A 23,737-nucleotide genomic window follows, 5' to 3' on the forward strand; every position below is an offset into this window, starting at 1 on the left:
TCTGCTTTATCAGAAACGTAATCAGGTATCTTCATTATCACTACCATAAACCATATTACTGTCACTTATCGTAGCTGCTAGGCACAAAATACAGCCTCAGACTCTTATCAGGTTTGGGCCTTAATAACATTTTAGCAAACTGCATCGTTGAACTTAACTTTCAGCTTTTGAGCTTTGCAGATGTTGGAGTAGTCAGTTTGGACTTGTAGTTCAGGCATATACTGCAGTTCTGTGCTCTTTGGTACTGTAACTGCTTCTTTCTTTCTGTGGACTTGTCATTGCAGCTTGCTTAGCTTCAGCATCTGCTAGATTGCTTTCTTTGGTCTGGTTCCTTATGTGTGCTTGTATCTGTTTGCTTGTAACTGTTTTAAAGTCTCTGCTTTTCTAGATCAACCCATAGCCCATCGTCACTCCCCAGCTGTATCTGGAATCTGTATAAAGGTTTGCTGTTGTGTTCTTCGCATGTTCCAATGCCTTAGTGAGAGCCACAAGTTCTGCTGCTTATGCTGACAGCTGTACTGGTAAGGCTCTAGAAATCACCTCACTCTCTGTGGTGACATCATAGTCAGTGTAGGGTGTGCCATCTTCATAATATCTGGACCCATCAACATACAGTTCATAATGAGCATTGGGTATGGGGGTGTCATGGACGTATGGGAATGTCTGAGTCTCTTGTTCCATCAAAGCAAGTCAATCATGGGAAAAATTTATGACATGAATATTCGCTTCTCACCTCCACCTTCTTCCGAATCTACTTCCATTCTTTGGGCTGCTGTAGATAAAGGTGTGCTTGTATAAGGTGCTTGTTCCAATATTCTCCCCCATTTTGAACATTTGATGTTCACACGAGAATTGTTGGCGGGTTAAGATGCATCTCTTTATTGTCGCATTGGTTGCACTCAATATGGAAACTTCATACTTGGTGAGTCTGGCTGCTGATAGGTGCTTAGTTCTGGCTTATTGCAGAATTTCAGTTACCACATGTGGTACTTGTATAGTCAGTTCATGATTGAGAACAATGTCTTTTAATACAGCTGCAGGTGCTTCCTGGATAATATTTTCAGGCTTGCTGGAGTAGTGAGCAAGAGGTCTTTGTTTTGTCCCATGTAGCTGTGTATGGACTCCCAGTGCGTGTTCCTTTTCCTCATGACAGTAGAGGGAAAAGGATTTTGAATAGTCTGTAAAGCCTAGAGCCAGTGAAGAAGCTATGGCTGCCTTTAGTTGCTGAACCGCTTGAGACATTTCTTCATCTGATGGGCATGGACTTCTTTGTAGCATCGTACAAGGTTTGCATATAAACGGATGCAAGAGGGATCCAGTCCCTGCAATAGCCAACCAGGCCTAGGAATGACCTTATTTGTTTAACAGTCTTTGGTACCTTGGCTTGCAGTATGAGCTTATTCCTCTCTTCTGTCAGGTATCTGATGCCTTGAGAAATGCAGTGGCCCACGAATATGACTTTGTGTTTGCAGAGCTGTAATTTGTCTTTCGATGCCCTGCAGTCTTGCTCTTCCAGGAACTTGAGTAGGGACACTGTTTCCTTATGGCATTTTGGCTTGAGTTGTTGTGGTTAACAGGAGGTCATCATCACAAGCTGGGTGTCTTCTGTGTAGAGGGGTCTCCAAGCCTGGAGAACCAGTGACATGGCCTCAGTGTAGTCACTTCAGTTAATCATGTACAACAGTATTGTTTGCTAACAGTTCTTGTGAGAGTCTTTGATGATAAGCATAGAGCAGAGTGCATTGACCAATCATTCACCGTAAACCAGGCCCCTGATGGTGGGATCTGATCCAGCAAGGTGTGTCGATTTTAGGCACAATGGGACAGTTTATTAGCAGTCTTTCAATGACTTCTCTTGTACCAGTCTGTATTGAACTTCACCAGAACCAGTGACATCATACTTCTGGACAGGACAGGTGTATTCTATGGAGATCTGCACTGCACAAGGACACCAGACCACAGGTAGGCTTGGACTTGTTTGCTGATGGCTGCTGTTTGTTCTGTGGTGAGTGGACATTGCAGTTGCATGTTGACATCCAGTATTAACACATTTTTTTTCTTTCCTTCCAAATCGGGCAGCATGGTATCAGCAAAGTCTGCAGGAAAAAAAAACTAAAAAAAAAACCACAAAACCAGGAACTTCTATTTCTGGCATAGTTTTCTTTTATACTATTTGACTTTTATTTCATGCCTGTCTTTGATACTTGCATAAATTGCAGAATATCAGCTCCTAATAGGTTAATACAACATGTTGTGACATGATGTCACATGATGTGAGGAATTAAACTTTGTATGGGCGTTCATTTATCATTGATAGGTAAAGGGGTTGGCTTACTCTTCCGGAGTAGGAGTGTCTGTCCGCCCAACCAAATGCCTAGTAATGTACTTCCTCATTTAGTTCATTTGCTACTTCTACTTCACACACAGACATTACTTACAATTGTATTACTAAGAGACTGTAGTTTCTGCCCTGTGTGAAGATCATACCTTGTGGAAATAACACACCTGCTCCATCAACATGGAGTACTGCGTCTTCATACCTTCCCACGAGGTTAGTCAAGATGTTCTTCTCCTTGAATATCTATCTGTGCTAAAACATTACCTTTTCGGTTTATTTGATGCTTAGACTATAAGATCTGTCCCAAAGTTGAACAACATTTTATACGGGTGCTTTGTTCTAATATATATACATATTTCCTCTTTTCTATATATTTTTTTTCCAACTTCCTCTAAATCTTTCAAAATCTGTAAAATGCACTTAATATTACATATGAGCTAAATTAATTCAGGGCATAAAGCCGTGGTTCCCAAACTGTGTGCCTAGGCACCCTGGGGTACCTCAGGACACTTGCAGGGGTGCCTTGGGTTGGTGGACCAGGATCAATTCACATTAGTTATGTGCAATGTAACAGGCAAAACAGTGCTGGTGGCTGCTAATTATAATATATGTGGACAAACAGGAGCAAATCCTGTCCCTCACCAGATAACTGTCATATAAACACAATGTACATAATTTTATATATTTTCTGAATAAGAAACATTTGGCCTAGGGGTGCCTTGAAAACATTTTGATGCTTTAGGGTGCCGTGATTCAAAAAGCCTTGGCACAAACCTCTAACATAGCAGCATTTGTCATTATAGTGTTTTACTGTACCACTTTAAATGGTCTGCTTTTGACAATTTGCTCTAAATCTATTCAACAAAGATCTACATATATATATACACACACACACAATAACAGCTTATTATAACTAAATTCTAGAGGACTTAAAAATATTCATATTTTTAACATTTCAAGTTGTCTCAAAACTTTAGGAAGTTCCTCTTTTTGATTGTGTAACAGGAAACATCTGTGAAATATATCTCTGTCTTTTGCCATAGACTTCTGATTGCGCTACACTGAGTAATATTGTGCTCATATTTATCACAATACTGTAAGTCTCAAATACCCATATAATCCTGTAACTGTGACTAGCAACCATCTGTAATTAGGAATTTCTGCCAAGCCTGAGAATCCAAGATCCCTTGTTCGGGATTTTCAAGATTACATTGACATTCCTGATTTTTTTTTTTTTCTCTCCCGACCTTTGATGCAACAATTTCTAAAGGGGAACGTTCCATATTCTCACTCCCGTCACCTGTCGCCGAACCACTCGTTCAAGGGCGTGGCCTTATCCACCTGTGGTGAGACGGGATATGTCTGTGTGCAAGGAAGTAAAACTGTGTATTGCTAGCTAGGATTTGTTATGGATCTGTCTAAGGCTGCTGTATGAAAAACAACAAACCTCTTCCACCATCTCAATCTATCTCTATGAATGAGACCTTGACCAATAGTACCTGTGAGAGTGCTGCTATTATTTTGCACAAATTCTGTCTCTAAATGGCAACCAACCATAATCTACTACTTTGTGTTCATCAGTGACCTGAACAGTTGACTGAATTTATACTGGTTCTTTAATGCCAGCCGTTACTTTTGTCCTAAAATCATGCCCACTAAAATTGTCAAACAAAATACAATACTACATTTACAATCTGAACAAGGTGTGACATGGAACAATGTGACAATGTGAATTTGCAAGTCTCCTTTCTTTATTCACTATTAAAAAACCTCATAATATTCATTTCAAAAACCTGTTTCAAATATGACAACTCAATACTAGGACAGTTTGTCTGATCACATAATTTTGTACATTAACTGTAGTTTTAAACTCTGTTTGTTTTGTTACTGCAATTAATTTTGGTTCCCTATGATAATCCTCTTTTTTTTTTTTTTTATATCATACCATAAGACTATACTGCTCTTACACTCTGCACAGGTTCCACGTGGTGACATAGGTCATAGAGACCACTATTCCATAAGAGCTGTGTCAGTGTAAACCCAAATGGACAGGGCAGCAATGACTATATAGTGCAAATTGAATGTAGGTAGCATGAATTGTACAGAGTTTAGCAAAGATTGTATAGCAGTAGAATCTTAAGTCAAATAGCAAGGGAATCTCACCGTGTGTACACACCATTAGATGACGCTGAACCTTAATATTTACCAGACAGTCAGACAAAACAAAACATTTTTTTCAGATTTCCTTTACCGAAGTGATACCACAGGGTGTAATCTTTCATGCTGGTTCCGTGAAGGTAACCATAGTGGTCCATCATTCATTCAACATTTACTTTAGACAGAACAGTATAAAACATTTCTACCGTCACAAAAAACTATTTCAAAATACAATGCATTGTTAAAAATGTGTGATCTGAATATTTCGGGTTACTAAAAATGGCGTAAAAGGGTGACATAAATGTATAATTTGTTCTATATAAACGTGGCTAGACTGATGCACAGAGAGGGTCTGACTAAGCAACAGTGATCGTAAATCAACCAATCTTCTGTCTGCTTACCCGGGGTTGTGTCAAAGTCTCCCTGCGTTATCTAGCATAGAACGATACCATTAGATGTCTCCCCCTTTGTTTGCCATTCCGGACATGTAGACCCCATATAATAGCTTGAATAATTACCTTCGATATATTTAGTCACCTCTGCAACACCTTACCTTTACTGATCTGATCAGGAGAATACCAGAATAAGATACCACACAGTTGGATCATAATTGCAAGTATTCTATCGTTTATTTGCACGGACACATATATTTGTACAAAGTAATAGAAGCATGCCCCTCCCTTCAGGGGTAGGGTCTTACAGGAAATTCATACATATTCATTATGACCCTCCTCAATGGGGTTGGGCTTCAACCAGAATATTGGTTCAGACATGATCTGCGTAGCAAACGTGCACTTCCATTTTGTAACATAGGAGTGGACTTCCAGTAAACTGGATTACCCTAGACCTCCCATATTCCTGCCCCCTAATGCTGTTTGTCTGGAAAGTACCTAATGCCTTACATGGTCAGAAATCTGGTTCTAGCTGCCTCTGTGGTTGTTTTCAGACAGTTGACCACTGTCTGGAAATACAGTACTTCCTCAAACCTGGGTGTAACTTCTAATGTTTCAGCAAACGCTGCAAAAGCCAAATATTAGCTGAACGTCTTACAAATCACATTGTTTAACTTATTGTAAAATTTATTAGCTCATGTGTGCTTTGTAATAATTCTTATCTATTACCCATATGAATATGCAGACCCCAGGGGGGGTCTCTATCACTCCCATACGTTACCAGATTTGCATTCAAACCAGAAAGATTGGCCAGATAATCTTATAATGTGTAGCCATTTTATCAATCCTGTTTTAAGGATAGCTATACTTGACTACAGGTGACTATCCAGCATAGATATCATTTAAATCTGAACTGTTAACGAGGTACACGCCTAAAAGATGTATCTATCCAATCAATCTGGTGGGAACAATAATATGGTAAAGTATGGGAGCATATGACCATTCGTTAACAATGCTTGTAGTCTACGTTTTATAGAAGTTCTCTGTATGAAAGTACAACACCGTTAAATGATCTATCAGAAGGGAGACCTACAAACCGTTATCGCTTCTGGAATTCTTTCCTCAAGTTGCAGAGGTGCAGTTCGGCATATGCAATGCATAGTTCTCTCCCCTTCAGGAGCGTCCCTCTTCTGTTTTGAAGATCTTTAATCTCCTGCTGCTGAGCATTATAAATCAAATCTCCAGGTTTACTACCAGATATTTATATAGCACACACACACACATTCTGAAGCACTTGACAGAGAATATTTGGCCATTCACATGGGATGCAGTTAAAATCCCGGTGGTCGGGATCCCCGCGTTCAGAATCCCGACCGCCGAAATCCCGACACTTTCTCCCTCCTGGGGTGTCCACGACACAAGAAGAAAGGAGAAAAAGAGTGTCCTTTGGTGTGGGTGCACCTAGTATCAATAAAATGTAACTTTTAATAAACACTTTGTAAAATAAACTGCGAAATATTTTAAAAAATTATTAGAGAAGACAAACAACAATGATAGTAGGAAATAACACGTAGTTAAAAATAAAGGTGGCAAGCAGATCGCTCTCTCCCAGATACTGATTAATCTGAATCAGTAGGTGTGTTCATACATATGTGGGGCAAGTGATTTATTATATCAAGACCTCAAGTGATTTAATCACTAGTAGCAATGCCCTTTAACAGGTACACTTATTAACGCTGCAGGCGGTATTACTCACAGACCGACCTGTCCCCTTTACCCAAGCACTGCTGGGATATGTATAGGGGTCGGTGTGTGGTGCCGTCCTAGCGTGGCTGGTATCTATCCACTGCGGGCCCGCATGCGGACAATAACCTTAGCCTATATAACGGCTATCCGTCATTCACCGTTGGTGCAAGTGTTGCACCAGCGGTATACTGCCAATATGTATCTCAATAAGGTGCAGTATGAGCCGGAGATACTAACGGTACCGGGATCCCCAGACACCTGTGATTTCTCACAAACCACAGAGTCTGCCAATCAAATCACTGGCTACCGATGAGTACTGCAATGCCGCCTACTCCTGGCAGATTGACATTGACGGCCGCCCGTCCTTCTGGGTGCTAATATATTAAGCTCAATGGCTGAGCACAGTTGGTGGACGGCGGTGCCGATAAGCGTACCTGACGTTAGCCACTACCCTCAGAAGGGCTGTGGTACAACATCGCAAACACAATCAAAATGCATCCTAATATGAAAAATAATAAAGTAGGAGAGTGCTAGATCTGCTTGCGCACCGCTAGCCGGCACGCGCTTCGCAGGTCATCTTCCTCAGGGCCAGAACACAGTCCACGACACCCCTGGAGGGAGAATAAATTAGTGTGCCGAGCGCAGCGAGCCCGCAAGGGGGGGCGATCCACGTCCCCCCCTTGTCGGGATTTTGAACGTCGGGATCCCGACCGCCGGGATTTCATACTGCTTCCATTCACATCAGTCCCTGTCCCAATAGGGCATAAAATCTATAGTCCATACTACATGTACAATGCAATAGAAGTGTCACCACTATGTTCTTTTATGGATATTACATAATTGATACAATAGATTTAATGGAATAATTTAAAAATGTACCTAAATAAGTTTACTTCTATTGACATCATTGCAAATTTAACCCTATCTCTACAGAGGCAAAGTGTGGCTTGTCATTCGCATATACTGTGTGTGTATGTATGTATATATATATATGTGTGTGTGTGTGTGTGTGTCTATATATATATATATATATAATCTCTAACAAGGCCCTTAATCATGGCATCCTGAGTCCCACAAAAGAGCAACAGTTGCTCTTTTGTGGGACTCAGGACCCATGATTAAGGGCCTTGTTAGGTCCGAAACGTCAGCTTACCTATTGTTTGGAAAGAAGTAATAAAAAAGCATTGCCTTACTGCTGCTTGGTGAGTGCCCTGATTCTATGGGAAGCGGTCATCTATTAGAATGAACTTAGGTCTACAGTCATTAGGTCAACCCCACTAGGTCGACTGGCAGGAAGGTCGACCTGACTTAAGGTCGACATGGGCCAAGGTCGACATGACTTAAGGTCGAATTTGCATGAAGGTCGACTGGTCATAAGGTCGACATGGGGTTTTCCACTGTTTTTTGAGCCGATATGTGCCGACAGGCGGTATTTCATGCCCTACCATCCACTAGGGCGTGGAGGAGGTTATTAAAGCTGTGGCGAGCGAAGCGAGCCACCGTGCCTGAAGCATTGCGTGCGATGCGAGGGTCCGATTCTCATTGCCAACTGTGTCTATGTCGACTGTGTCGACATTCGGACCAAAAAACAGTGAAAACCCCATGTCGACCTTATGACCAGTCGACCTTCCTCATGTCGACCTTTATGCAAATTCGACCTTAAGTCATGTCGACCTTAAATCAGGTCGACCTTCCTGCCAGTCGACCTAGTGGGGTCGACCTAATGACTGTAGACCTAAGTTCATTCTGACAGATGTACCGATTCCATTCTATGGACTGTGAATAATTTTGGATAACGGATTATTCCGTATTTCAGAATACTTTTATACTTCAACAATGTATCTTAAAGTAGCTTCCATTTATGTTGTATAAATACCTCAACCACATGTGATACACACAAATAGATTTTATTTGTGAATAAAACAAGGTTTCAAAACATGAAACAAAGTTAGCGTACTATCTCTGATACTGAATTTGAATGCCAACCAATCATTTTCTTGCACATATTTAGTGCCAGTTACATATCATGTCCTCGGTAGTGCTTTAAGCTGGAAAAAAAATGTTTTCACTTTATGAAATGAATGGTTTTCGGAATAATTTACATAATGGAAACTCAATCAGTATACAATGAGTGGCCAAATTATAATGACCATCCCTCAATATAATGTTGGACCACGTTTTGCCCTTCATACTGCATGGATTCTTCTTGGCATAGATTTTTATGAGATGTTGGTAGGTGGTATGAGGAATGTGACACCATATCCCAGTGGTCAGGGAACTCAGTCCTCATTATACCACACAGTGCATGTTTTGCTGGTAACCCCACAGGTGTACTAATTACTCAGACACATTTTAGAAGGTCTGAAGTTGGAGTTAATTATTTCACTTGTGATTCTGTGAGGAGACCTGCAAAACATGCACTGCATGGGGTAATGAGGACCGAGTTCCCTGACCACTGCCATATCCGATACACTGCACTTTCCAATACCTTAAGATTTGATGGTACGGGATCCAGCTGCCTGATGGTCCATCTAAGCAAGGTAAAGTCTCTGTCATGCTCTTCGAACCATCTGCGGAAAATGCCAGCTTTATGACTGGGAGCATTGTCCTGCTGGAAGTATCCATCACCGGCAGGATACACCATTAACATAACCTGGATGTACTTGATCTGCGATAACACTCAAATACCCTTGGCCATTCAGACGTTGTTCCACAGAAATCAAAGGACCCATACAATGCCAAGAAAACATCCCCAAAACCATAATATTGCCTCCACCAGCTTGAAGTGTTGTGGCAATGCAGTTTGGGTCCATGCTTTTGTGCTGTTTTCTCCATATTCGCACTCTGCCATCTGCATGGCGTAATTAAAAACACGATTCATCGGACGACATGACCCTTTTCCAGTCATCTACTTTCCAATCCTTGTGCTCCTTTGCGAACTGGAGACTTCTGCTCTTGTTCAAGGCAGACAGTAGAGGATTTCAAACAGGTCGTTGAATAGCCTATACCAGTGGTAGCCAACCCTAGCCCTCGAGAGCTACCAACAGTTCACATTTTCCAGACAACCTAGCTGCTGCACAGCTGCACTCATTACTCACTGAAACATTTTAAAAGATCCACAGGTGGAGCTAATTAGCTCACTTGTGATTCTGTGAGGAGACCTGCAAAACATGCACTGTTGGTAGCTCTCGAGGACCAGGGTTGGCTACCCCAGGCCTATACGGTGTAATGTGCGGCAAACAGTTCGTTCAGAGACCTTCCCAGTTGCTTCTTGATTAAGATTCCCTGCAATTTGACATACTGTTGCTCTTCTGTTGGACTGGACAACTCTGGCAAGTCTCCTTTCAGATCGAGCATTCAGTAGTATTTGACGAACACAAGCCTGACGTTGAGACCCGGTATTCTGCTTGGTAGTCCACTTTGTAAACATTAATAACTGCTGCACTCGAACACTTCACAAGTGCAGCCATTTTGCTGATACTGGTTCCGATGGTTCGAGCGCCTACAATCATCCCGTGTTCAAACTCAGTTAAATCACATTGTTTGCCCTTTTCTTCGCAAGCAACACCGTGCAATTAATGCTTCACTTGTCCTGTATTCCCTTTTTATGGCCATCTCGCCCTCTAGCAACAACAATGTGAAGTTATGGCCGATCTGCGTATAAGTGTCAAGTGGTCATAATAATTTGGGAACTCTGTGTGTGTGTGTGTATATATATATATATATATATATATATATATATATATATATATATATATATATATATATATATATATATATATATAGACGGAAAAATGACGCGGCACTCCAGACCATATAGATAGTGCAAAAGACTTTTATTTGAGCAACGTTTCAATACGTGGGTATTTTCTTCAGGCTTTCTTCAAGCCTGAAGAAAATACCCACGTATTGAAACGTTGCTCGAATAAAAGTCTTTTGCACTATCTATATGGTCTGGAGTGCCGCGTCATTTTGCCGTCTACATCTACCCCTGGACGAAGGCACCTGCAAAGTTGAGTATTTTTTATAGGTGTGCCCGGCGATACAAGAAAAGTCTATATCTATATATATATATATATATATATATATATATATATATATATATATATATATATATATATATATATATATATATATATACCTTGTGGATGCGGCGGCACTCAGTCACAAACGAAACTTAGCTCACAGCCTGTTAGACGCCAACGTTTCAATATTTATTCATATTTTCGTCAAATATGAATAAATATTGAAACGTTGGCGTCTAACAGGCTGTGAGCTAAGTTTCGTTTGTGACTGAGTGCCGCCGCATCCACAAGGTATTGCAGGGTTCTCTCAGGCTGTTTGCCCGGAGGACACCACGGAAGGCACCAGATCGTGTTACACATGTATGCAGTGAGTGCCAGGATTACAAAAGTCTATATATATATATATATATATAGGGGCAGGTGTGGTGCGGCACTCTCTGCATAATAAGACACACGAAGTCAGCTTGTGGTCAACGTTTCAATTTTATAAGCAAAATTGTCATCAGGATACAGTGAGCAAACAACCAGAGCCGGCCTTAGGCATAGGCCAACTAGGCAATTGCCTAGGGCATTTGGAATGCCTAGGGGCATCAGCAGCTTCTGCTGATTAAAATGATATGCAGCATGCCTATTTTGTGTGTGTGAGTGAGGCTGTTAGCGGCTGTGCGAGTCCTGTCTGTGGGTGGGTGGGTTGGTTGTGCAATAGTGTTCGGCATATGTGTAAGGGGCATTATGTGTGTCATGTATAAATGCATTAATAATGTGTGACATATGTGTAAGGGGCATGATGTGTGTCATGTGTATAAGGGCATTAATAATGTGTGACATATGTGTAAGGGGCATTATGTGTGTCATTATGTGTATGAAGGGCATTAATAAAGGTTGGCATAATGTGTAAGGGGCATTATGGTTATAAGGACATTAATAAGGTGTGTCATGTGTAAGGGGCATTACTGTGTGGTATTATCAGGGGTGCCGAGAAAAAGGGGTAGGGGGTACAAATTACCCAGGCCAAAGTCTGATGGAAGGGCCCAGTGGGGGCCCCGGGCCCCGTCCCCTTAAGTGATAGCAGCAGCTGCAGCTCTTCTCCTATGCCCAGCACACACTGCTTTATGCTGGGTTGCAGTGTGGCCATGGAGGTGCTTAAAATACAATATTTTCTCAGGATTTTTTTTTAATGGTATAATGTGAATAATATGAGGAGTAATGTACATAAGGTAAAGTGGTACTACTGTGTGATGTAACGTGAATAAGGGACACCATCGCATGATATAATGTGAATAAAGTTGCACTACTGTGTGGCATAATTTGAATTGGGGGTACTATTGTATGGCCATGCCCCTTCCCAGCAAGAACACACCCCTGTTTGGGCTCCGCACCAAATAGGTGCGCTGTTTCTATTTAAAATATTGCGGGTAGGAGCACCAAAATGATGACTGCTATGATGAGGGTTGATGATCTTGGGAAAGGGGAGCAGGGTCAGAGACGGAACTAGTGGCGGTGCTAGGGGGCAACAGTCAAAATCTTGCCTAGGGCGTAATTTAGGCTAGGGCCGGCTCTGCAAACAACAGTGGGTTTAAATAGGTACAAAACAAGGTGTGTCGGATGAGGGGGGTGTGTAAACACGCCCTCCCAGGTAAGAGCTGACGTCATACAAAATGGCGTCGGCAAACAGTGACGAGCTGGTTGCTGTGGAAACAAAAATACACAATACAGATACGTGCAATAGAAAAACAATAAGTAAAAGTTACAAAATTCAATACAATAATATTACATTACAGTTAATGGCATAAGGATACCAATGGGACAATAATATAAATCAATAAAGGTCAGAGCAAGTATATAATTTAGCGAAAGATAGAGATAGCAATTTGCTCATTTAACCCCGTGGAGCAATAACATCAAGGCGGTGTATCCATTGGGCTTCACACTGAAGCAATTTCAGGGCGCGATCACCGCCCCTGATGGATGCAGGTATACAATCGATCATGCGATATCTAAGGCTGGCTAATGGATGTTTAAGTTCAGCGAAGTGCCGTGCCACGGCCTGTTCGCTCTTGCCTGAACTTAGTGCTTGCCTAATGGAACACCGATGCATCGCCATGCGTTCCTTAAACATACGTGTAGAAAATACCCACGTATTGAAACGTTGCTCGAATAAAAGTCTTTTGCACTATCTATATGGTCTGGAGTGCCGCGTCATTTTGCCGTCTACATCTACCCCTGGACGAAGGCACCTGCAAAGTTGAGTATTTTTTATAGGTGTGCCCGGCGATACAAGAAAAGTGTATATATATATATATATATATATATATACAGGGCTATTTTTGGGCCGGAACGCCCCGGAACGCCGTTCCTGAAGCTCTTTTGCAAAATGATGTCATCAGGAACGGCGTTCCGGGACCTCTGCGGCCTGCCCTGCTGTCTGACGCCGTCCTCCTTCGCAGAGCTGTAACTAGGGGGGCTGGGGGGGTCACGCGCACCGGGCGTGGGAGGGGGGGGCACGCAAGTAAACTGTGAGTGTGTCTGTCACTCACTTGTTATCTCCGCCGGATTCTTCCCCCCTTGTGACGCCGTGGGGGTTACGTCAACGCAGGCGCTGCCCACACGTCATAGCAGGGGGAGGACTTGTTGGCGGAAAGACAATCAGCGCACGGGAAGTTCTGATCTTTCCTGTGCGCGTAGAACGAGGCAGCAGCCGCAGCACTGTCTACAGCGGCTGCCAGCGCGCCATCAGGCCGCCCCATTCTCCGCATTCAAGGAGCCGGGGGGCGCAGGAATTCTATAGCAGCGGCAGCAGGAGTGACAGCGGGGAACGCCGACAGCTGCGACAGCCACATCACACGCCCTGCTTTGCTGGTCACCAGTTTTCCTCTGACCTCTCATGACTCGCAGTAAGTTATGCACATATTGGGGAGAAAGTGGGAGCCAGCGACTGTATTGAGAAATGAAATATATATATTTTTTTTTTTTAAACGATTTTTATTGTTTTTCAAAATAGAGCAAAATAGAACAATACATACAACAAATGTCATAAATAAATGAATACAGTTGTATGACAAGTTTTCAAATGTTGCATTATGCATAATTTTCAATAAAGAAATTTTATCATACAAAAATATTGTCATTTCTGTGAAATCTTCTTAACATATTAACATTATTCTATACATCACTCTAACAATAATAACAAATGGGTAAGGCTGGGTTAGGGAAGAAGAGGAAGGAGAGGAAAGGGGGGGGGGAGGGGGGGAGGGGGGGGGACACGAGACAAAACCTATCATAACTTTCAGTATAAGGTTCAGTTTTCTCCATATTGTCTATCATTTCTTAATAATAAGCAACTCTCTCTGGGTCAGCATGCATCGCATAGAGTGGGGATAAAGGCTATATCTGTCGAAGAAGATACCAGGTAGTGGACTCAAACATTTTTTGTATTTGCAATTGTATCTGCTGGTCAAGACTCAAAATATAAATTTCCCATTTTCTATAGAAGCGCGGAGCCCCTTTCTCCAAATCTGATCTCAATGCTTGCCTTTCAAAAAACAGGGTATTCAGGATGGATTTTTTTAACTCAGAAATAGAGGGAGCAATTCTATGAATCCAATGTGCAAGAATCAATTTTTTGGCTAGGGTTAAAATAATGGATAGAACAGGTATGATCTGGGGTTTCCTAGGGCCGAGGTCCCAGACCTGAAAACATAGGAATAGGCATGCAGTCGGGTGCTTTTGCAGTTTCATGGAATAAATACCATTTATATAATTGATGACTTTGTCCCAAAAATATCTAATTTTTCTACACTCCCAAAAATTGTGAATGTATGAAGCGTTGGATTTTTGGCATTTGTAACACGCCCCATTATCAGTAGGGACATAGTGCGCCCTCTGCGCTGGAGCCATATATGCTCTATTTATAAATTTGGAATGGGTTTCTTGCAAAGAAGCCGACTGCAGATGCCTCATGGAGAGTGACAGTTTGTTGTATAAAGTATTTGGCTCTGGAAGGTCGGGGATATCCAGTTGCCATCTAGTGTGGAGTTTCTGGAGTTGCAATTCCTTCCCCGCCAAAATGAGTTCCGAATATAAATATTTGATCCTATAGCCCAGCACATAATCCGGGCGTATTAAAGATACAATTGGGTCTGTTTGAGTGGTCAAACTCATGGAGGGTGGTTGAGACTGCACAAAGTGTCTTGCCTGGAGATACATGTAGAATTGTCTGTTAGGTAAATCAAATTTTTCTACCAATTCAGGGTATTGGCGTACTGAGCCCCCCGGATCAAATAATGTGCGAACATTAGTTATACCCTTGTCTCTCCAGCCAAGGAACTCAGCATTATCAAGTCCCGGGAGGAACTGGGGGTTCCCCCATAAAGTTGTGAATGGGGATGATGTATATTGCCTATGCAATATTTTATTAATTTGCCTCCAGGACCTGTAAGTGTCCCTAAATAGTACTGAATCTCTGATTGGTTTGGGTATTAACCTTATTGGGGTATGTAGCAACGCTGCTGGTGAATAAGGGTGGAATAATTGTTTTTCAAGAGAGGGGGACGTATATTCCGCTCTAGCTGTGAACCAGTCCGTGATATATCTAAAATGTGCCGCCAGAGCAAATGCTTGTATATCGGGGAGGCCAAAACCTCCATCCGCCTTGTTGAGTTTTAATCTAGTGTAGGGTACACGTGCCCCCCTGCCCGCCCAGGCAAACCTTAGGAACAACGATTTGAATCTTTGCAAATCTCCCTTTCTAATTTGTAGTGGCAGCATCTGAATAAGGTAGGATAACTTGGGAAAGGCTATATTTTTTATTACAGCTATCCTGCCCGCTAGGGACAGCGGCAATCCCATCCAGCCATTCAAAAGTTTTTCAATTGAAAGAAATGAAGGATTAATATTTATATTATATAGGTCATCTAGTTTTTTAGGTATTTGAACTCCTAAGTATTTAAGCGAATGCAGACATATAACGAACTGAGAAGTGAAAGAGGGGGAGTTAAAATATGCTGAGGAGGATTTCAGTGGTAATAAACGGGATTTATCATAATTTATCCTAAAGCCCGAGAAGGTTGAGAAACTAGATATAATCTCTTGTATGGCGGGGATCGAAATCGTGGGATTGGCTATGAATAAAAGTATGTCGTCCGCAAAAAGACTAAGTTTGACCTCCATGTTATTGACCCTTACTCCAGTAAATTCGGTCGAAGCTCTCAGAGCTATTGCTAATGGTTCTACTGCGAGTGCGAATAGCAGGGGTGACAAAGGGCAGCCCTGTCTGGTGCCTCGATATATTGAAACCGGGTCTGATAAATAGTTGTTCGTTAAGATATGGGATTTTGAATCTGAATACAATAACTTAATAGTGCGGATGAAGTCCCCTGGCAGCCCAAACCTCTCCATGGTATCATATAGATGCTGCCACGTAACTAAGTCAAAAGCTTTCTCAGCGTCCAATGAAAGCAAAGCATGATGTCCGGGCTGTCCAGTGGACTCCGCCCACTGCATGACTGTGAGGGCCTTACGGATGTTAAGGACTGAGTGGCGGCCCCAAACAAAACCTGTTTGATCAATGTGTACCAGCGAGGGAAGCTTGAGTTTGAGTCTATCCGCTAATAGTTTTGTAAAAATTTTATAATCAGAGTTCAAAAGGGATATAGGTCGGTAGGATCCCGGGAGTAAAGGGTCTCTACCGGGCTTGTGAATAATTTTAAGGAGGGCCGAATTAAAGTATAATGGAGGAGGCGTTCCTTGCAGTATGGAATTATATAATATGGATAGGGGTTTTACGATTTTAGGGGCCAGTAATTTATAATATTCATTAGATAATCCATCCGGGCCTGGAGATTTACCTATTTTAAGTGTCTTGATCGTAGCTAATATCTCTTCCTCCGTTATGGGTGTCAGCAGAGAATTTGAGGAATCTGAATCTAGGGTTGGATGTGTGAGAGACTCCCAAAAAGCCTCCCCCCGCTGGTCATCTCTCAAAGGTGGAGCATACAATGTCTCATAGAATTTATGAAGTGTGTCAGTAATCTGCTGCCCAGAGTGTACCACTGAACCATCTACTGTCTTAAGCGCCTGGATGACACTAGGGGGATGCTGGCCTTTCAATAAATTAGATAGTAGCCTGCCTGATCGATTACCAAATCTATGGAATCTGGCTTGTGACAGGAATGTGATTTTGGACTCCAATTGTGTCAAAAGGGCATCAAATAGAGTCTTTTTTTCATTATATTTAGCTTTGTTGGTCAATGTTGGGCTGTTTTGGAATGTTTGGTACGCTTCGGTTAATCCCCTCTGGGCATCTAAATATAGTTTTTGGGCGTCTTTTTTATGTTTAGAAGTATAGGAGATAATGTTTCCTCTTAATACAGATTTAGAGGCCTGCCAAAACAATGAGGGGGATTCTTCCTCTGCCTGTATATTATTATGCTTGTATTCCATCCAAGATGCTTCCAACATATTTCTAAAACTCTGAGTATCTGTAAGCTGTGATGGGAATCGCCACTGTCTGTTAGGGCCTTTGTCTAGTTCTGTCGCCAGCTCTACCCAGCTCACCCCGTGGTCAGATAATATAATTGGCTCTAATTCTGCATTTATAACTTTTGGGAATAACGGGGCAGACATAAGAACATAATCTATCCTAGATAAAGAGCCATGGGCGGCAGAGAGGCACGTGTATTCTCTTTCAATCGGATGGCATGCTCTCCACACATCTATGAGATGCAGCTGGGTCAAGAGATATGTCAATCCATATTTTGGATTAGATCGCCTAGTAGAGATCTGTATATTTCTATCTAGAGTAGGGGATGCCGTGAGATTAAAGTCTCCTGCCAAAATCAAGTTTTGGTGCGTAAAGGGAAGTAATTTAGTAGCCAAGTTAATGTAAAATTGGCTTTGGTTAGAGTTTGGTGCGTATATGTTCGCTAGGACGTATCGGGTACCCTGTAAGGTGACATCCGCTATACAGTACCTTCCTTCTATATCAATTTGGGATGAGTGGATCGTATTAGGGATATTATTTCTAATCAATGTGGCCACCCCTCTTGCTTTGGAGTTATATGAGGCAGACAGCAATACTGTCCAACCCCTCGTGTTCAATTTAAGCATTTCTGCAGGGACCAAATGCGCTTCCTGTATAAATACGACATCTAAAGCTAATCTGGATAAATACAAAAGTATTTTTTTGCGTTTAGCCGGTGAATGGAAGCCCCCAACATTAAATGTACCAAATTTTAAAGAGATCATCTATCTACCAAAGGAGGTGATACCTTACAGGTCCTGGAGGTCAAAGCGTCATCCGCGAGATCCAACATGCTAGGTGCTCTATACTCAAGACAACTGAAGAAACAATTCGACATTAGACAGGTTCTGAAACATGAAGGTAAAAACATGAAGGAAAGGAGGGGGACAAACAAACAAACAGTAACAACAAAGACAAAAGAGTGGCCATTTCTGGCTACCTTAACATTCCTATTTAGTACTTTCCGGTTATTAACAAGTGTGGCAAGATCAGGCATAGGGCCCTAGATCCGAACCAGCGGCTTCGGGGTCCCCCCAGCCCTGCCAGACAAATAAACAATGACACCAATATGGTGTTTGATCAGATAACATCAACCTTTAACGCTCTAAATTAAGTAATATCAATCTTATAACATATAATTTTTCGGTACTTGTTTCCTAGAACGGCCACAATCGTGAGTGATCGTGGCTCTTAATTAAGGGACACGATCCTCACGATGTGGCCGATTTTTTACAATTTTTTCCATTTGATTGACAGAAATCGGGTCAATCGGTCGGTCGCGACCAATTAAAATCGGCCGCGATGCGACCGACCGATTGACCCGATTTTTCCATAGACTTCAATGTTAAAAAATCTTTTAACATTGAAATCGGTCGGTCTTGTGCCATTATAATGGCACAAGATGAGATGGACTTGATTAAGTCCATCTCACATAGGGAAAAATGATAAAAAAGGTGAAATGGGCCAATATGACCCATTTCACATTTTTTATGTGCCCGCCATGACCCCACGATAGACGTGAACCCGAAGCGTGGCGAGCGCAGCGAGCCCGCGAGGGGCGGCGGTGCGCGTCCTCCGACCTTTTCATTCCCCTACTATCCACTAGGGCGTGGAGTGAGAATATAATAGTGTGGCGAGCGCAGCGAGCCACCGAGCCCGAAGCGTGGCGAGCGGACGCGTATACCTGTGAAGTTAGACGCGTCCCCTCGCGGGGCTCGCTGCGCTCGCCACGCTTCGGGCTCGGTGGCTCGCTGCGCTCGCCACACTATTATATTCTCACTCCACGCCCTAGTGGATAGTAGGGGAATGAAAAGGTCGGAGGACGCGCACCGCCGCCCCTCGCGGGCTCGCTGCGCTCGCCACGCTTCGGGTTCACGTCTATCGTGGGGTCTAGCACACTTATTAACATTTGGGGGGGCAATTTAAACAAATCTGGTGCAAAAAAAAAAAATCGGGTGAAAAATCGGTCGATCGGATCGGTCGCATCGTATGCGACCAAATCGCATGCGATGCGATCGATCCGATTTTTTATCTTACGACCACAACGATCTAAATCGTTGTGGCCGTTCTAGGAAACAAGTACCAATTTTTCTAAACCCGCTTGATCTTAAGGATTAATATCTCAGAAATCTCAACTATTTGGACTGAGGCAGAACGTCCAGTAGGATAACTGAGTCGATCTTCATTTATAAACCCATTTTCTTAAGTGTTTTGGTCCTGAGGAGGCGAGGAGGGGGAAGTTGTCTCGGTGTCTTCTTCTATTATGAAATCCTCTGCATCTCTAACAGTGGAAAAATCTTTGAAGGACGAACCGGAGAATAGACGGAGACGGGCAGGATATAGCAAGGCAAATTTACGGTTTCCTCTTGCTAGTCGGGAACACAAAGGGGCAAATTCTTTTCTAGCTCTGGCTACTTCTGCCGAATAGTCTTGAAATATAAAGAGTTTCATATCATTCCAAATCAGGTCACGCTTTCGGCGCGAGGCTGACCATAGTGTTTCCTTGTGAATATAATTTAAGCAGCGAAGAATCACAGGGCGAGGACGGGCATCTGTTGAGGATCTTTGTGGACCAATTCTGTGGGCTCTCTCTATTATCATCCCAGAACATTCGTCGGCAACCTCCAAGAGTTCCGGGAGGGTGGTTTGAATAAATGCGAACAGGGCAGGGCCTTTCAGGGTTTCAGGGAGACCTACTATACGTAGGTTGTTCCTGCGAGAACGATTTTCAAGATCGTCTAATTTTGCTTGCATTTGGTGTTGCTTTTTTTGCATGGCGATGGAGCTATCTTTCAGTTCTGTGACATCTTGAAATACTCCTCCCACCACCTGTTCTGTGCCAGCAAGTCTCTTAGAGATCTGTTTATATTGGGACTTAAGGTCCTGCACCGCTTGTGATACTTTGTTCGCGTGTGCCTCCATGATGGGGCCAATAGTGTCCTGAATGGCCTTAACCATATCAGAATAGGTTATAGGGCCTTCATGTGCACGTTGGGGCTGGGGTGCTGTATTCTCAGCCAGGGGGAATAAGGCTGCCGTGTCTGGGGGAGGTGTCGGGGCGTCAGGGGATTCCTCTGAATCAGAGGGGATGTCACTTACTTCATGAGATGTAAGCTTCAAAGGTTCTGCTGTTTCTGCCCCTTTCCTTCCCCTTCCTATCGGCTGTTGCTGTTTCGTTTGTGGCATGGCTGCAGGGGTAGGCGCCATCTTGTCTTTGGCGTTTCTGCTGGATGAACGGTGTCTGGGGGTGTCTGCCGTGGTATTCAGGTCCTTTGTTCTGTCCATGATGCCAGGGAGTAAAACGGGGAGAGCCAGGAATAAGTAAATTGGATGGATGCGGGGTCTCAAAGGTTATCAGCGGGGTCCGTGCGTGTCTCTCACCGGGCACGTGTCTGTGTGTGGAGAACTCCGCAATGGCGGCTGCTGCTGTGTCTCTCGTCCGAGGGCTCCGACTGTGAGGGGAGGGGAGCGGCAAGGTGTCTTTCCGCTGAGTCGGGAGAGTGCCTGCGGTGCCGGTCAGCCGTCTCTGCAAGCGTGCGTCTGCGAGGTATTTATGTGTGTCGCCGCCGGTCACGTGGTCGCGGCCGGAGCTCATCAATGGCGGGTGCCGGTCTCAGCTGTTCGGGCCTCGCTGCTATAGAAGGAAGCCGCCCGGAGTCTCTGTGATGGGTGAGGGATGTAGCTGCAGTCACCTCCTGCTATTGTAGCGGGTTTTCGAGAGGTTAGAGCCGGTTGTGGTGATATAAGGCTGGGGAGCTCCCGGAGCTCTAAGCTTGAGCTGCTTGCTCCTCCAGCTCCGGAACCGGAAGTCATGAAATATATATTTATCCCTCAGTCACTGACTCTCTGAAGGTAAATTGTTATTAACCAGCTGCTGACTGAAAGAGTCAGTGACTATGGGATAAATATATATATTTTGTTTCAGAATACAGTGTGTATATATAATAATAATATATATATATATATATTTATCTTAATGTCATTGTTTATTCAGTGTTTTTTATTTATATATTTTTTTTTGGGGGGTGGGGCACTAAATGAATGCCCCGGGCACCAGAAACCCTAGTTTCGGCCCTGTCCTTCTGAGAGGAGAACACAGCGCAGCGCACCGCGCATCTCTCCTTTCCAAGTTCCCTTCACTGTGCTAGCTATGACCCTTCAACTGTGTCCCTGTCATCAGCCAATCAAAGCTCGCAGGCCGGGTCCTGATTGGCTGCCGTGAGCCAATCAGAGCTCGCGTGCTGCAGACCAATCAGGAGCTGGCCCGCGAGCTTTGAATGGCTGATGTCACAGTGAAAGGAAGGAGAGACGCAGATGGGGCATCTGTCCATGTAACCCGGCGTCGGACGTGTGTGGCATCACTGTACGCGATCTGCAGCCTGCCTACCGGACAGCTCATGAGGAGAGGAGACATGGCTGCTGTTGTGAGCTGGAGCCTGTGAGTCAATGAAATCTGTGGTGGCTGTTAGCTTTGGGGATGGGATTGTGCTGCCTTTGTGTGTGTGATGCATGCTGTCACTGTGTATAAACTGTATGTATGTTGCTAGTGTGTGACTGAGGAGGGGGCCTACTGTATGTGTGTGTTTGAAGGAGCTCTCAGTGTGAGAGAGGTGGTTAGAGTTGTCAGGGGGGTGTTTTTGTCACATTTGTTAGCATGAGGATAATAGGAGTGTGTGTCAGTGTTTTAAATCAGGGGGCACCAAGGCACGTGCCTCCCCTGTAATTTTCAGGCATTTTTTCTTCTCCTGCACTGCTGCGGCGCAGGCCCTCTTTGAAATAGTATGTGATGTAGCTGCAGCAGCATAAACGTCAAGTGAGGAGCTCAGCCCCTTCACCCTCCTTCCTCATCCCCCAGCGTGCCGGCTGTTTCTCCGCAGAGAACGGTACTTCATGGCTAGCGGGAGCATATGTGTATCTAGCACTGCTCTATTGGGGAATATGTGTATCACGCCCCCCGCTTTCATTGGCTGCACCCCATGTGGCCACAACCTTTTTTGTAAGCGCCTTCGGCACATGTCACTAAGTATTTTTTTAGACTTGTACCACTGGTTGGGGGGCATTGTGTATCAGGCATTACTGCGGGTATTGGAGGCATTGTGTAACTGGCACTGCTGGTGGCATTATGTGTATATATGGCATTACTGGTGGCATTATGTGTATATATGGCATTACTGGTGGCATTATGTGTATATATGGCATTACTGGTGGCATTATGTGTATATATGGCACTGCTGAGGGCAGTATGTGTTAAAAAAAGTTTATTCAACAATTGATGCCCCGCCTCTATGGTAGCTCCACCCACATCACCGCCCACTTCTGCCCCGTCCACAGTTCCTGAACCTATTTTCCTGCAAAAATAGCACTGCATATATATATACATACACATATATATATATACATACACACACACAAGAAAAACAATATGGGGTAGCTTCCCAGCGCTGGTCTATTCTAGACGATTTCCTCCCGTTTTTTGGGGTGTGTTGCTAATAGGACCACACTGACCTTGGTGTTGGTCCCTATATGCAAAACAAGGTTTCTTTTAAACGCTCCTCAGACCAAATCCTTCTGTCTTAAACGGAGAGGGGGGAGGTAGTGAACCAATATGACTGACCTGACGGATGTTCCCTATGTGCACATCATGGTATCTTTTACGGCTCCAAATTTCTGTTATTCACACTCAATATGTTTGGAAAATCGTACTGACCTGGTACCAGATCCCTATGTTCATATCAGGGTTTCTTTTGATGCATCCCAGCACTTGAACAGACTTCCAACATCAAACGCCAAGATCTCCAAGCATTGAATAGTTTATTAAAAATTATATAAAATTCCAAATCCAAAAACACTGTATCAGCCTCTCCTGGACCGTTGTAGGAGAGGATACACACACACCTGTAGCTTCTCTCCATCGGCACAAAGTGAATATCAAGGGTCAGTGGGCTGGTTCCGTCCGGACCAGTGACATACAGTATGTGCGCCAATGTCCATTTAACCCCTTCCTGACAGAGCCAGTTTTTGCGTTCCTGACAGAGCCATTTTTTTCAAATCTGACATGTTTCACTTAAGTGGGGATAACTTTTTTTTGCTTTTACTTATCCCAGTGATTTTTAGATTGTTTTCTCGTGACACATTGTACTTCAAGTTAGTGGTAAATTTGGGTCGATACAGTCTGTGTTTTTTTGTGAAAAATACCAAAATGTCGTGAAAAAATGGAAATTTTTGCAATTTGCAAAATGTCACATTTTCTGCTTGTGAGACAAATAAACATACCACTCAAAATAGTTAATAACTAACAAAGACCATATGTCTACTTTATGTTGCAATCATTATTTCAACCTCCTTTTCATTTTTTTGGACACTAGGAGGCTTCAAATATGAATAGCAAATTCTCAAATTTTCAAGAAAATTTCAAACTCTGATTTTTTTAGGGACCAGGTCAGTTATGATGTGACTTTGAGTGACTTGTATGTGAGACACCCCCATAAATGATGCCATTTCAAAAACTGCACCCCTCACAGTATTCAAAACAGCATTTTGGAAGTTTGTTAACCCTTTA

Source organism: Crinia signifera, chromosome 6 (assembly GCF_055691185.1).
Source record: "Crinia signifera chromosome 6, ASM5569118v1, whole genome shotgun sequence".
Taxonomy (NCBI): Eukaryota; Metazoa; Chordata; class Amphibia; order Anura; family Myobatrachidae; genus Crinia; species Crinia signifera.